At 36.0% G+C, this 15,768-nt stretch overlaps 1 pseudogene; it reads left to right on the top strand.

Annotated features, from left to right (window-relative positions):
- The first annotated feature begins 4,829 nt into the window (after positions 1 to 4,829).
- Positions 4,830 to 15,543, top strand: LOC142168641 (uncharacterized; annotated as a pseudogene).
- Positions 15,544 to 15,768: the final 225 nt, after the last annotated feature.

Genomic DNA, 15,768 nt, shown 5'->3' with positions numbered 1-15,768 from the left:
TTATCTCTCAGTCTCTGTTGCTATTTATTGATTCATCATATCATCATTTTGGGCTAGTTTCATGACATTGTGAGCCCGAGAGACTGGAGAGATTGATGACTGAGTGAGGCCGAGGGCCTGATTGTGAGGATAATTATGGGATCGGGCTGCACGCCGCAGCAGACCATATTGGCTTTATATACTTTATTATTATGGGATCGGGCTGCATGCCGCAGCAGGCCAGATTGGCTTATTATAGCATGTGAGTTGTCTGTGCGGATCCAGATATTGATACTATAGCACGTGAGTTGTCCGTGCAAATTATAGCGCTTGGGCTCAAGGAGCCACTCCGGAGTCTGTACGCACCCCAGTGAGCGCAGATACCTAATGAGTGCGAGTGTCGAGTACCGAGTGCGAGTACCGAGCGATTGGGAGGATTGAGTGATTGTGAGGACTGAGTGATGGGGAGGATTGAGTGAATTGATACTCTAAGAAGTATGCATATGGTTTTATCACTGAGATACATTGCATTGACATGCACCCATGACATACAGACATAGAGATGTATTTTTCTCACGTTGTACGGTATCATATCATTCATGACTTCTCACATATATTGGCTTACGGGCATAGTGATGCATTTTTTCACTGGCTATCTGGAAAGAAAATAAAATATCTTATCATTGTTGAAAGGATTTTTGGGAAATATTACTGTTTTCAAACCTATTCGTATTTTTGGCAACTTCGATAAACGACTTGGGACTTTCACTAATACACTTGAAAGGCAAAACTATTTTTGAAAATCATGATTTAGCTAAACATTTATTCCTTGGGTTACTTCTTTCATTACTTGCTTTATGTGGTTATGAACTGTTGTTGGTTATTAGAGTTGGACTCTAACCTTGGTACAAGCTCGTCACTACTTTCAACCTAAGGTTAGGTTTGTTACTTATTGAGTACATGGGGTCGGTTGTACTCATACTATACTTCTGCACCTTGCGTACAGAGTTTTGATGTTGATGCTGTTGTACATGGCGGGAGCTGGATCTGAAGATGTACCTGCGTACACAAAAATTTGTCTTGGTCTACAAATTGAGTATATGAAAGATAGAATTTTTGTCCATCAATCAACATACACTAAAATGATTTTAAAGCGATTTTATATGGATAAAGCACATCCATTCCGACCTCATGAAAATAATGAAGAGCTTCTTGGTCCCGACGTACCATATCTTAGTGCAATTGGTGCACTAATGTATCTTTCTAACATTACAAGGTCTGACATAACTTTTTCAGTTAATGTCTTAACAAGATATACCTCTGCTCCTACAAGGAGACATTGGTATGGAATCAAACACATATTGCGGTATCTAAAAGGGACTACCGATATGCGATTATTTTATAGCAATGATTGCAGTCCCGATCTTGTTGGTTATGCCGATGCTGGGTATTTATATGACCCACACAAGGCGCGATCTCAAACAGGCTATGTGTTTACATATGGAGGCACTTCCATATCTTGGCGATCGACTAATCAATCAATCGTGGCTACTTCATCTAATCATGTTGAGATAATTGCTATTCATGAAGCAAGTCGAGAATGTGTATGGTTGAGGTATATAATACACCTTATTCGAGACAAATATGGTTTGAAGTGTGACAAACTACCCACAATTTTGTATGAAGACAATGCAGCATGCATAGCCCAATTGAAGGGATGATTTATAAAGGGGATAGGACAAAGCAAATTTCACCAAAGTTATTTTTCACACGTGATCTTCAAAAGAATGGTGATATCAATGTGCAACAGATCTGTTCAAGTGATAATATGGCTGATCTGTTCACCAAATCTCTACCGACGTCAACCTTCAAGAAACTAGTGTACAAGATTGGGATGCGAAGGCTCAAGGATGTGAATTGATGCTCTCATCAGGGGGAGTTAATACGTGTTGTACTCTTTTTCCCTTACAAGATTTTGTCCCACTAGGTTTTCCTTGCAAGGTTTTTAACGAGGCAACCAAAAGGCGTATTTCTAAACATGTGTACTCTTTTTCCTTCACTAGAATTTTTTTTCCATAGGGTTTTTTCCTAATAAGATTTTAACGAGACACATTATCTATGAACATCCAAGGGGGAGTGTTATAAGAAAAATCAAATTATGGTGGATGTCTACTCTTCCTCCATGATCTTCTCGAATGCTTAATGACATATTCAATGACATATTTCTATGCTTAATAATATATTCAATGACATATTGTTTTTCACTTTTCATGCCTATATAAAGGTTTTATAATAGATAAGAAAATACACACAACTGAAGAAGAAAATCTCTTCCTTCTCTCTATCTCCATTTCTTGTTCATGTTTTACTAAATTGCTTTTATTTCATAACAACATTTCTTATTCATATTTTACTAAATTGCTTTTATTTTATAACAAGATTTTTATTGTTTACATTCTCCGATAAGTTATCAAAAATAACGTAAAGACTTTTTTGAATCAAATAAGAGTTATAACATTAATGGTCGATTAAGTCGTGTTAATCCTAACCACTCTTTAGTGCACACAGAAGTCGAGATGGCTTTTACTAGTAATACTATTATAAAGAAATTTGACAATGACCTTCCCAATTAAAAAAAATCAAATGGGTTATCCTTGGAAGAGGCAAAAATTATAGCAAGGATACTATTTTGTGGTAATTCTTTGTAGAAATTTATGAATTATTTTAACACAATTGCTTTATAGTTATCATTAATTTAATCTCACAGTTTTCATATGTAATTTTCATGTTAGTAACAATGAAATTACTTTGGAGAAGGATGAAGTAGGAGAAGAGTTACAAATAAAAGGTTAGCTAAAATTACATAAGTTTTCATGAAAAAATATTAACTTTTTGTACTATATAAATAAGATAATGTAATCCATGTAATTTTTTATTTTAAAATATAGCTATATCATATAATTATTACTTTAAAGGGCGATTTTGCCGAAAATCACATGTATCTAATTAGACGTTGATTGTTTATCTTTGTAGGTTCAGATGATCCAATTATTACTACTATATGATAATTTATATTGATCATTCATATATATACTTTATCTTGTCATATATAATTATTTACTCAAATAATTTTTTATTAATATTGATATTATTTTACAAAATCGTGTATTACATGACTCAGACATATACGTACATTGTACGTGCAAAAAAAAAACTAGTTATTAATAAAATTAGCCACAAAATAATTTACCTAGTACTATTTTCGTTTAAAAAAGTACCTAAGGCAGAAGATGAAATTTAGTTTGTATTTTGGTAAATGATTGGATACAGAGACAATTAATCTGTAATGCAATAAAGTTTAAAAGTGTTCCTTTTTTGGAAACATAAAGAATTTATTGTGGGTCAGATTATATCCTTATATTATACTATGAGAAAATATTTAAATATAGAACAAATATCTATACGGCTCCTTAAACTTGACTTTACTTTTTATTTTAACATTTTAACTAAGTCTATTACCTATTAAACACTTAAACCTTATCTTACCTATACATATTAAACACATTTTTTATAACCTTAAACAGACTTCAACGCGTGAAGCTACTTGTCATTGACCTAACAAATGACACCAATAAGAAAAAGACAAGGCAACAGAGAAAAAGAAAAGTAAAAAATCTAGAAAGCAAAAAAGAGAAAGAGAAATGGATTTCATTCCATTTGTTTAAACGCGAATATTGGGAAGAGTCTTCTATGGAATCTGATCTCTTTCAAACTCTCCGACAGATTGACGATGTATGAGGTTGGTTCCATTGACTAAACAACAAATATTTGAAGACGAAAAATAATTTGAAGTTCATGGAAAATTTGTAGAGCTTCATGGTCGAAAATTTTTCCATCGTCCTCTTCTTCGTCAAGCTCATACTTCACCATTTTTCTTTGATTCAATTTCTGATCAATTTTAATTATCTCACCAATTCAACCTCCTGAGTTAACGTGTTCTCTGTCTCTGAATTTTTAAATCTCCTTTTCTATTCGTTTCATGTAAGGAGGGAAGGGAAATGGTCGAGGAAGGTGGTGGCAGTGGTGGGCAGGGAGGAGGAAGAATAGGAAGGGTTGAGGGTGGTGTGAGGAAAAAGAACTAAGGAGAATGGTGGCACTGATGGCGGATGAATGACAATAATGGAGTTAAATAGGCAATGATACAGTTGCTTTAGAAAAAGGGGTTTTAATTTAAATAAAAAAGATGAAAAATATAATTTCAGATCCATTCACGTGCTTAAGAGTGATGAAATACACTTATTTTTGTCATGTCAGTTATTGTGTTTAATAGGCATAAGTAAGATAAGGTTTAAGTATTCAATAGGTACTAGCCTTAGTTAAAATATTAAAATAAAAACTGTAGTCAAGTTTAAGGGGCCACATAGGTATTTGACCTTTAAATATGTCCCTCGTTATATTTTCGGTCTAAATATACCTTATCGTAATACTATTGATTCAAATATAACCCTCTTCTATTAAGTTTGTTCAATGTGGACATCCAACATGTGACACTAACATTTGATGAGTTGGCTGACACGTGTCATGCCACCTCATAGCTCCTAACCTATTTTATCCTCCGTTCTATTTTTTTTTTCGTCATTAAACTTTTCTTCCCCGCAAAATTTTTAATAGTGAAAAAACAAATATAGCGGAGGGGTAAAATAGGTTTGGGGTGCTGAAGTGACGTGTGACATATCAAATGTTAGTGTCATATTTAAACTCGTTCACATTACAAGGGTATATTTGGACTTTTAGGATTGGGATTCTCAAAAAGTTTCTACGCCGCGGGTAGAAAATGCTATAAAAGCCCTCCAAATGCCTAAACCTCTAACTCCTTAGCTCCAATTTACAGCTCTCTCCCTCTTGTGAATGTGAATAATCATCATCATCGCTGACGCTTTGGAATTCCATGCTGTTTGTGCTTCCAAAGAAACCCTCTCTGAGTTCTCCAACACCAAAGGGTACCAAGTTGAAACCGATTCCCTTTCTTTCTCCGAGAAGGCCAACTCTGTAAAGATGACAAGCATTTCTGAGAAGCTCAATATGGATACTCAAGAATTTGAAGTCAAAGACAATACCCATGTGCCGCCCAAAGATACAACAGATGATGGGTCTGTCAGGTGTTCACTGAAGATTGAAGTAATTGATGATACAGCAATGATTGATATCTCTCAAGGTGGAAAAAGTCGCACAGTTGATAAAAGATTCAAATCGGGAACAAATAGGAAGAAAAAGAATGCAAATCATCAAGTGGAAAAAGAGAATGGAGAGAAAATGGTGGCAAGAAAAGCAAAAGGTAGGACTATGGCTGAAGCCAAAGAAAAAAATGTGCTCATTTCTGATGGCTTTAAAAGGAAAGGAGGAGAAGAGAAAATGGTTTATCGTAGGAAGGAGTTGGAAAATTTGAGGTTTATTGGAATCGAAGAACAGAGGAAAAAGTGGGTTGAGGTGTACTGTGGGCTTGGTGATACTGTACAAAAGGAGTACGATGGCCTCCTTCAGTCTAATACTCAAAATCACATTCGTGGACACCTTGGAAAAGAAAATACCCCTGTGATTTCTGGTGCGTTTTTCTCAGTCAACTCGTATTATCTGATTCTTTTTTCTGCATTGTTTGAATAGTTGTGCGGCTAATGTTGTTTGTTCTTTGATACCTGGTGTTTCTTCAGAGTATAATTTACTATATTTCCGAAACTGGCAGTAAAGATTACATGATAATTTGTGGAGCCTGATAAAAATAATTATGCTGTGAAGTTTACCTTGTCATTAGATTTGAAGGTTTAATATTTAAACCTCTCAATCTTTGTGAAATAGTGTTCATTATCTGTCGGCATGGTGGTACCATTTTAAGAGATTGACATGTTGGATTATTGCTTTTGGATATTTCTTTCTAAAGTTGTTCAAATTTAAAGCGGGAGGTCATTCTATTTAAATCAATGTACGAACATGCAGGCCAGCCAAATTTAAGTTGTATCTTTTTTTTCTTTTCGTATTTGATCGGTAAATAAGAAAGCTATATAAAATAAAAGCATCAAAGAGATGTAAAAATACGTATGGTGATCCGGGAGTACATGAGAAAAAAGATAAGAGAATGCCATACCCAAATTTGTATCAAGTCAAAATCAAGATACTGGAAGATGGCAATTGTAAATGAAGTTGAAGCCATCCTTGATTTCATCAGCAAACTGCAATTCATGTATATCGTTGGCTGTATTTTGCACCAGCGTTTTCTTAATGCTGGTTTTCATCTGTGAAACTTTGCTTATTTATTTAAAAAAAAAACTAAAAGTTTTGTTTTTGTTTTTCACCCTTCCTTTTTCGTTTTCGTTGTTGATGCTTGACTTCTTTATACATATACATATAATATATATGCACACACCCATACTTGGTCGCTATCAAAAACGACATCTCACTCTCTCCGTCTGCTAAACATATAAGCCTGTGCGCAAAGTGAATATTAGTTTCAGAAGCTGTTTGATCTTCACCTTTTTGTTTAAGGTCAGGGTTTTATCTTTTCTACCATTCCTTGCTGGCACTATTATTGGATATATCCAAGAACGCCAAAGAATAAAAAGTAAAATCTCAAATGCCTCTCTTTACATTAGTTTTTTTTTTGTTGTTAAATCTGTTTAACACTTTGGGTAAAAGAGGATTCAAAGAGTGCTTCTTTCACCACAAAAAAAAAAAGAAGGGAAAAGGACACAGCTATTGCAGTGGAGAATTGTGTTCCAACAGCGGACCCCTACATTGGCCTTCCCCATTTTCATGCAAATGCAAGTTTAGATGTAACTTGGGTTATATTGTAGGTTATAACTCTTAACATTTTGACAAGCTATTTCTTTCCTTTCAAAGTTTTTACTCTATTTCTTGCCTTTATGTATTTTTTGCTTCTCTACACATTCCGTTGTGGTTGTGTCAATTTGATGGGTTTCCAAATTTCTGTTGGCACAGGTGTTTTGGCTGCAAAAGAACGAGGAAAACATATGAAAGTTTATACACAAAGAGGCATGACATATATGAATCTGCAAAACATTCTGTGTTTACCTAGCCATTAGGTCTTTACTATTGTACCCAGTTCGAGATAAAGGGTTGTCACGAAGAGCATTTCTAACCATTGTCCAATACCTCTGCTGTACAGAAAAGTGTTTGCTATGAGCATTGATTTCTTATTTGCTCATATCTTACCACAGTGATGAAGCTGATTGTAGATAGATAGCTCTTGTAAATGAAATGCTGATACAGTGCTAGATAGAGAGATGATGTGTTTACGTGTATTGTTCATGTAATAGAATGTAGTACACTGGAAAATGGATTGCTGATGTAATCGTATGGTCTACATGCAGTTGTAAAGTGACTGAATTGATAAATTTCATTTGCATTTGAAGTGAATAAACATCTCAACCTGAAATTTGCTTGAGGATGATATATTAGTTGATTTTCTGGATTAGCTCAGACATCTGTACTAGAAGTAGCTGGGTGTATGTCAGTAATCGTTTATGCCTTTCAGGTAATGACCATTCAGAGCACTTGGATGATCAAGAAGGGAATATAGACACAAGAAATTCTCCTTCGGCGTTTCCTCTCAGTAGGGATGATGGCATCTCTTATGAGGGAGAAAGCGATGTTTATGAAGAAAGTGATGATAGCAATGATGATTATAGTAGCATCCAAAGACCTGCCTTTATAGTTACAGGAGAGCCTGACTTTGATTCTGGTCCTCCTGAAGATGGACTTGAGTATCTTAGGCGTGTCAGGTACCACTTTTCTATCCGTGTCTAAAAGGGCTGCTCTTAGCCCTATCCATGTTATGGATGTTGCAAAAATAAAATGAAGGCTTTATAGTAGATCTGGGATGATAAGTTGTGCTTGAAGCCTCTACCCTTCTCATAAAAAAATGTAGAGGGATAGCTTGGTATAGCATTGAATAACTTGGTAATCCATCCTACTCCAACCTCTCCAAGATATTTCCAACCCTCTATAGGAATACTGTTTGGACCACAGACTTTCTAATGTTCATTTTTTTTCATGGCATCCTTTACCTTTTGATGGCCTAATTCTAAGAGTGTAGCTAAAGGGTAGGATGTATGGAGATTTGTAATTCTCATTGTTCGAGTTGAAGAATTGATAAAAATAGCCTAATCAATTTCTCCTTGATCTGATTATCTCCTGTCAACACTAGTTGAGCATTGTCCTTGATACACTTCAGCCGGTTTAAATCCTTACTCCTCTTCTCTCTCAATCTTACTATTTTAAACATTTCTTTCTCCCTTTCTCATGTCCCTAGTTTTTGGTACAAGCCATTTAGGGCTTCCTCTCGAGCTTTACTAATAGTATTTGTAGCTTCGCTCTTAGCTCTCTTATACTCTTCAAATGCTTCTCGGTCTTCTGCTTTTGTTAACTTCCTATTGATCTTTTAGCTCAAATAACAAATTGATCCATAAAAAATTACAAAGAAAAATAAGTTATTTTGGGTTTGATCTGTTTGATATAGTCAAAGTAAATAAAAGAAACAACCTTTATTAGTTTGGTTTGGTAATTAAATAAATTATAAAAGAAGAAATAAATTAATGAAAAATAATTTTGAGTTGGGTGGGTTGGGTTATGATCTATGTTTAGGCAAATTGACCTTCCCATCTTTGACCTAAGCAAACTGTGGCCGGGTTATGACCCAACCTGTTTATTGATTCAACCAATTTTAACCCCACCCAAGTATAGCACAGGCCGCCACTTGACGCAACCGACTCAATAACATTGTTGATGTACTGAAGTTCTAACAAATCGAGTCAAATTTGGAATCACTTTTAAAAGTAAGTTGATTTCTTTTGAGATGGTGGTGATAAATCAATTTCATTTCAAATGGTGAACTGTCATTGATATAAGCATTTTCTTTTTTGAATGGGTAAGATGAAATCAGTTTAGTACCACATATACAAGGATATACAAGTGTTATTAACAAAAACACCTTTAATTGAATAGGCTTGATGTCGCATATAGAAGGATATACAAGTAGCCCTTAGCATGTAAAAAGATGTACTAAATTTGTCACTGACTCTGTTTAGAGCCCGTCAACCCAACAAGAGAAGCTAGTTTTAAGCTGGTATAAACTGACTTCATTCACTCAAATATTTCAGTTTCTCTCCCTCCATGTCAATCAGCATATAGCTGAAATGTTATCAACTGCCGTGCTTTCTGCGAGACAATTCTAGTTCAGGAGGATATCTTTGACCATTGCTGGATTTCTCCATTTGACATTAAAAAATGCAATTGATGCCGACAAAATCCAGTCATAATTGAACCAACACATATTTAGACGTGACGCTAATTGGTTCACAGGAAGATTTGATAAATACAGCAAAATGTGAATTTAGGAGTTAAGTAGCTTAAGAGTATTTTGTGTCCAAGTTCTTTTATAACCTTCTTGTAAATCGTCTTTTGCTTCGGGTCATTTCTTAGAGTTTTGGTTCTTTAGCTGTAATTTCATGGTTCCTCGATCTCAAAAGCTATTGTTGGGGATTTGGATTTTGAGGGTCAGCGCATCTAATCCAGTGTTCAACCATTGCTTTATTAACTTTTTGAAATAAAATTTTCATATTTAGGGATTACGTAAAGTACTATATGTTTAATCCACTGATATGTCTGATATGTTTAAAATAAAGTGCTATATGTTTAAATTAAGGTTTACAGTTAAATATGTTTAAAATATATGCTCCCAAGGGTGTGGCTTATCAGTTAATGAAGCTGATAAAGGAGATGGAATTTCAGGGCACAAATCCCAGTAGAGGCAAAATAAATGTTTAGGTTATTTATTCCCAGATGTCTAAGTCTTGGTATATAGAGTTACTCGGTACCTATACTAGTGGGAGATAGCGCGTATGCAGTGGATAGTTGCGCTGCACACAAACTCCGCCACCATTATTAAAAAAATAAAGAGTAAAAAATGTTTGAAAAGATCATCTTAAAGTAATAGTTCTGTCTTTTGGGATGTAAGGAGTAGTTTTTTTTAGTAGATAGCCTTTAGAGAAGGCTTGCGCCACAAGTTTGCTAGCAGTTACGAGCTGGTTTGGCTGACAGCTGATAGCTTAACTTGGGAGAGATTCATTTCTTATCACAAGTTTTTGAGCAGTTAGTGTGCCTTCGTATCCTTGCTACTTCCCTATCATATGAAATGAACATGCTTAAAGTTTCAAAAGTTCTTTAGCGAACATTTTCTTGAGTATGACAGGTGATTGTTTTCTATTTATAGTAGAAGAAAAAAGTAATGTGATTGTTCCCCCGCTGTCCTCCCATTGTCTGCTACTTCTACAGTTCTACCCACTGCTTCTCTTCATCTCTGAATTTTAGATTTTGCTTCTGCAAACTCCTCTACTATTTTCCCTCTCTTAATTCTTATTCTTTCCTTTTCCCTATCTTTACACTCATAGTTCTGCTATAAGAGTTTTTGTGCATTTATGTCTTGACTTAAAATTAATCTGGATTGGCTGCTTGGTATCAAAATAAAGGATCTACTACATCAAGATGATCAACAATTGACATAAAACATTGCACTTCCTAAAGGTTATAACCTATTGGGTAATCCCTTTTAAAAGCACCCAGCTTCAAGCTTATCAGCCAGAAGCTTTTATTCCGTATAGTCATAGTACTATAAACGATTTCTTGCTGAAATTGCATCTTATAGATGTGCCTTGTCCCCTTCTCTCCCCTTCCTCACAGAGGCTTAGCTCTAGTCATACTTAGAAATTTTAAGTGCTTAATGAAAATGGTTAATGTTAGATAATATACCCGTTCTACATTGATTCTGCAAGGAATGTGATAGGATTTTTAAATTCTCCTGGGTTAATTCACTAAGTTTCTTAAGGTTTTAAGTAGGTTTTAGGTTGGATACTTAGATTCTGTCACATGATATCAATGCCAAATTTCGGTAAGCCTATCCTCGCTCTACTTCTATGCTCTGGGGTTCCTCCTCTGAACTCAGTCCAATGAGTTGCTCTGTGCTTCTCTCTAAGTTCAGTCCATCAGTCACTAACTCTATTTCAGGCACGCTCATTTGCCTATTGAGCTTACCTTCTATTTGCGTTAAAGCTTACTCTTCATCATATCGAGCCTCTCCAACTTGCATAACAGTGCTGTTAAATTCACTTGTCAACGTATCGAAATGACTGGTCTACTCCAAACATTTTGAGCAATTTCAGTTTAGAAAAGAAAAAAACCCATAGAAAACCAAAAAAAGAGCAAAGATAACACGCAGAAAGTCAAAATTTTGCATGTAAATCTTAGAAAGTACAACACATGCAGAGGGGCAGCTGATAATATAGAGTTTTTAGCTAAAATTGTCCCTTATCTTTAGGAGTAGGTCTAACTTTGTCCTTTATATATGACCTTGAGCACCTTTTGTCCTTTAACTTTGCTAAAGTGGAGCAGTTTTAGTCCCTTTTAATATAAAGCCCAAACGGAAACCTAAAAACTAATGTTGGTTTTACAGTCACCTGGATAAAGGATCTTTTCGGTACTCATGTTCTGCAGAACCTGTGTAGTGATTATATTCTACGAAACTAACTAATCTGATTTGATAAAATTCACGGGAGGCCAAAAGCTCATCCACCGTTCCTCGTTTTTGGGATGGATTGGAGAATCTGGAGATGGGGAAAGTAATTTTCTTTTGTTTTCTCCCTCTGTCCCTCTACTAATCTCTTTCAATCAAAAGTTAGAAAAGAAAATAATAGAAGGCAAAGTTAGAATTGCTGCTAAAGGCAAAGGGCTTGTTTATAAGCAAGGAAAGGAAGAGGCGGCTATAGTTTGATGATTTCAGACATTAATTATCTCAAAAATAATTTCCGGTTTTCTCATAATGCCTCATATACACATGACCATTCGATCAATCGCATTCTACCAATATAATTCTCAAATGTTAGTGAAAAGTAAAGTATCTTTCAGAAAGTATTAACGATCAGATTGATTTCAGAAGAGTACTAACGCTATCTTCTTGATTGATTTCTCAATTGAAGCCTTCTTTTTGCACAGAGAAGTTGGGTTCTTCGTTTATGAATTCAAAGAGCAAACTGAGAGAAATGGAATTAAGATTTCAAAGAACATCTATTCACAGTCTCTTTTTTCCCCTACCCACGGGAAAACCGAAAACCCATGCATCTTCCGTTAAAATATTACTCTCCGTTTGATGTTTCTGTTAACTAGACTAAAACTGCTCTACTTTAGCAAAGTTAAAGGACAAAAAGTGCTCATGGTGGTATATAAAGGACAAAGTTAGATCTACTTTTAATGATAAGGGATAATTTTAGCTAAAAACTCGATAATATACGTCCCGTATTGGTTATATAAGTGTTTCCAAAGGGGTATATAATGATTATGGAATACTTCACCCATTGCATTAAGATTTTATATTTGATGCTCGAATCTTTCACAATTAATTTCTGTCGTGAACATATCTTCTTCTGGTGACTGGTGAGCTCCTACATGACTTGGCTCATCTGATCACACCAACAGTTTGAATTGACCCCTTTCTCTATCCATCTCAATAGCTGAGGGATGCAACTCTTCATTTGAGGGGGACATATCCACGGTGGAATCTAATATTTGCCTTGCATTGGAAAAAATTCTTGAAGTGAACCCATTCTTTTCCAATACTTTTCTGAAATCAATGCCGCCGCCCCCCCCCCCCCCACATGCACTTGTATTTGCATTTACCTTTCTTCCCATTCTAAATTATATCTTCTTGAGATTTGCTAATATCATACTGCATCCTCACTGAAACCTCTGTACCAATTTGCTGATCGTGAACGAGAAAAGAAGAAGAGAACTTTTATTGATAACTGATGACAACATAAGATGGCTCATTTTAAGGATATTAAGCAAAAAAAATATTTAGGAACGTTTTCCTAATTCTTGGATAACCAACTTATCACAATGTGGTTGCCAAGTCCACCCTGAACTGTGTATAACTTCCGGTAGAATGATTACACTTCTTCTGCTGCCTTGAACTGCAACTATGTGTATGTATCTGCCATAGTAGTTGTAATTTTGGGAACAATAATACTGGTAGAGTTGGTCTAGCATCTTCCATCTTCTGTAGATTATATCACGTCCCACTGAAGCTTTGTGAAACAACTGGCATAACCACAACAACACTCTCCTACTAACAGTCATACGACAAATGGAGTTTTTCGTTCTTTCAATCCAATCATACCAAGCTTCACTGTCATAACTGTTCTCTGAAATGTCATAAGACTTCTTACCAGATATGAAATAAATTCTTCTTTCCATCATTAATTGCTCAGTTTTTAATCGATTACTTTAAGAAAATGATTGGAGAAAAACAAAGAAACAGTGTCTGAGAAAACTGGCCTACCAGACTTCTAGAGAGAAGTTGGACATTCTCTCTAACTTTCTGCTCCACTGTCATATCCCCTTTCCTCACAAGCTCTATCAATCTTATGTTATACGTCAAGCCATCAACTGCCTTCCCATGAACTCCACCTTTATGCTATGTTTGCTTCGGTAAGGAGCGGGGAAAAGGGGAGTCTCTGTATTTACTCCCTTGGGTGAATATTCTCATTAACTTCCAATTACTTGTTGTGGTTGCAAGGGATGTAAAGGATTTTTAATTTCTCAATAAAAATGGAAGTAAAGGATTTGTAGTTTCTCCTATGTCCAGTTTCTGGGGCTTGAAAAAGCAAATGTTGAAGCCAATAAAGCCTCTACTTTAAATTTCATGCCTTTTCATTTTCTAACTGAACAAGCAAAATAGGCATCAACACTCCTGTAACTGCTCATCTTGCTAGCCCAACCAAAAATAACATTGATGACCTTGCCTATGACCAGTTGGTACTCTTCTCCAGAGCTTTCAGCCCTGCTGCCAAATTAACCATGCATGCTTTCCTCTGCCACAGTAGGAGGCTACGCATCTTTCATGACATGTCTGAAATTTGTGGTTGTGGTTCCTGCAAAAGGTATAGTACTCTTATTGTCGCCCTCCAATTTTTCAGTCTTAAACTCTTGGTCACCAGTAACATACCTGATGTATTGTACACTTATGCCCATGCAGGTTGAAGCTCTAACTCGAGTTAAAGCTCATGAGAGCATTTGTTAGCTAAATGTTAAACACGTTCTGAAACTTGGTCGATATATTTACGAGTTAGCTAGACATTGTATTTCAGAATTTCGTCATTTTCTGTAACCTGTTCGGCTGGCCATGACATTAAGCTGGCGCTAAAATGATATGGATGCTGAATTTGTCCTAGGTGGGAAGCATTACAGTTGCCAAAAGTGAAGGTTGCAAAGGTTGAAGGCAGTAAACTAAACAAAGAACAGACGTCTTACATGCCCCAAATTCCTGATATTGCAAGCTGTCTAGAGCACTTGTTGCCGCTCAAGGAGTGGGAGGAAGCATTCCTTGCTGATTTTTCAGAGCTAAGACAGGTATTTCTTTCATATTTGCGTTGAAGTTTTTTAGAAATGGAAATGCAATAGTTGTTTGAGCCATCCAAACATCAAAATATCCCATTACGAGCTCTGCTCCTTTACCCCTGATAACGTATCAGAACTTAAAGTTGCATGACGGATGTGATTTGTGTCATTATTGGTTACTCATGACCCGAATTTTGAGATTACTTTATTTTTATGGAGTTCCTGAGCAGGTAGTGCTCCTGAACGGTTTACATATGTTTTTTATGAAGGAACTTGTGGTTCGTTTCAGGCTTTATCACGTTTGGAAGCTAATGTTGGAACTTCTACTCAGCTGCGTTCTGCAACCTTTGTTGATCAAGAAAACTCGTCAGATCAGCCTCCTGAAAACATTGTTTTGGATAAGTTTGATGGTTTGATGTCAGGAGAAGACGAGTCTTGCCTATCTGATGCTGGTGATGATCCTGACCTGGGAAATTCCATACCAAAGTCATCTCCTGCCGGAAGATTTGGCAACAGCCCTACCTTGTCTGTTATCTTACGAATGGATGCTGCAGGTCGAGTTTCAATGTTAAGGAAGAGAATTACAGCTGTGCAAAGCATGAGCGCTCTTTCAAGGGATGACTGCTTATGGCTGTTTGCCTGCGGTTGATACTCCTGTCAATGCCGATACATGTGCAGCCCTACAGTTATTACTCCGAAAATGTGCAAGCTTGAGAGCTGAGAAGTCCAAACTCGATGATGAAGTTATTATGCTTAATATGTTGGTCACAATATCTGGCAGATATTTTGGACAGTCGGAACAATGAATATATCTTTTTATTTAATCAAAGAGCCCTGTTGGGGACTAGAACAAAATGCACTTTCCAGTTTTCTTTGGTCATGGTGTTCCCAGGATAGTTTGTACTAAAAAAGTAGAGTTGATGTCGTACTTCATTTCTCCAACTTGTCACAACTAGTTTTTACGCTAGAAGGAAACCTCGCCTAGTAATTCCATGCTTCCATCTTTATGTACAGTGACGTGCGCGCATGTGGGCATACGCTTTTGAAGTTCTCCTATGAGCCCGACAAGTTCTGCAAAGCCATTGAGATTACACCATTAGGGGTTGTTTATGGTCTACTTAGGTGGAGATTACACTTTTAATGATATTGCAGTTACATATGACGGGCCAATAAAACATCATAAATTATTATGTGGTGAATTGTAATATATTGATTGTTATGTAGGAATTGCCTAATTTAAGGTAGTTAGTTATCTTATACCGAATCAATGGTGAAATAACAAATAATTTTACTATGTCGAAGTATAACAACTCACAGAATGTTGGAGGCTAA

Source organism: Nicotiana tabacum, chromosome 14 (assembly GCF_000715075.1).
Source record: "Nicotiana tabacum cultivar K326 chromosome 14, ASM71507v2, whole genome shotgun sequence".
NCBI lineage: Eukaryota > Viridiplantae > Streptophyta > Magnoliopsida > Solanales > Solanaceae > Nicotiana > Nicotiana tabacum.
This window is presented reverse-complemented; position numbering and strand designations above follow the sequence as displayed.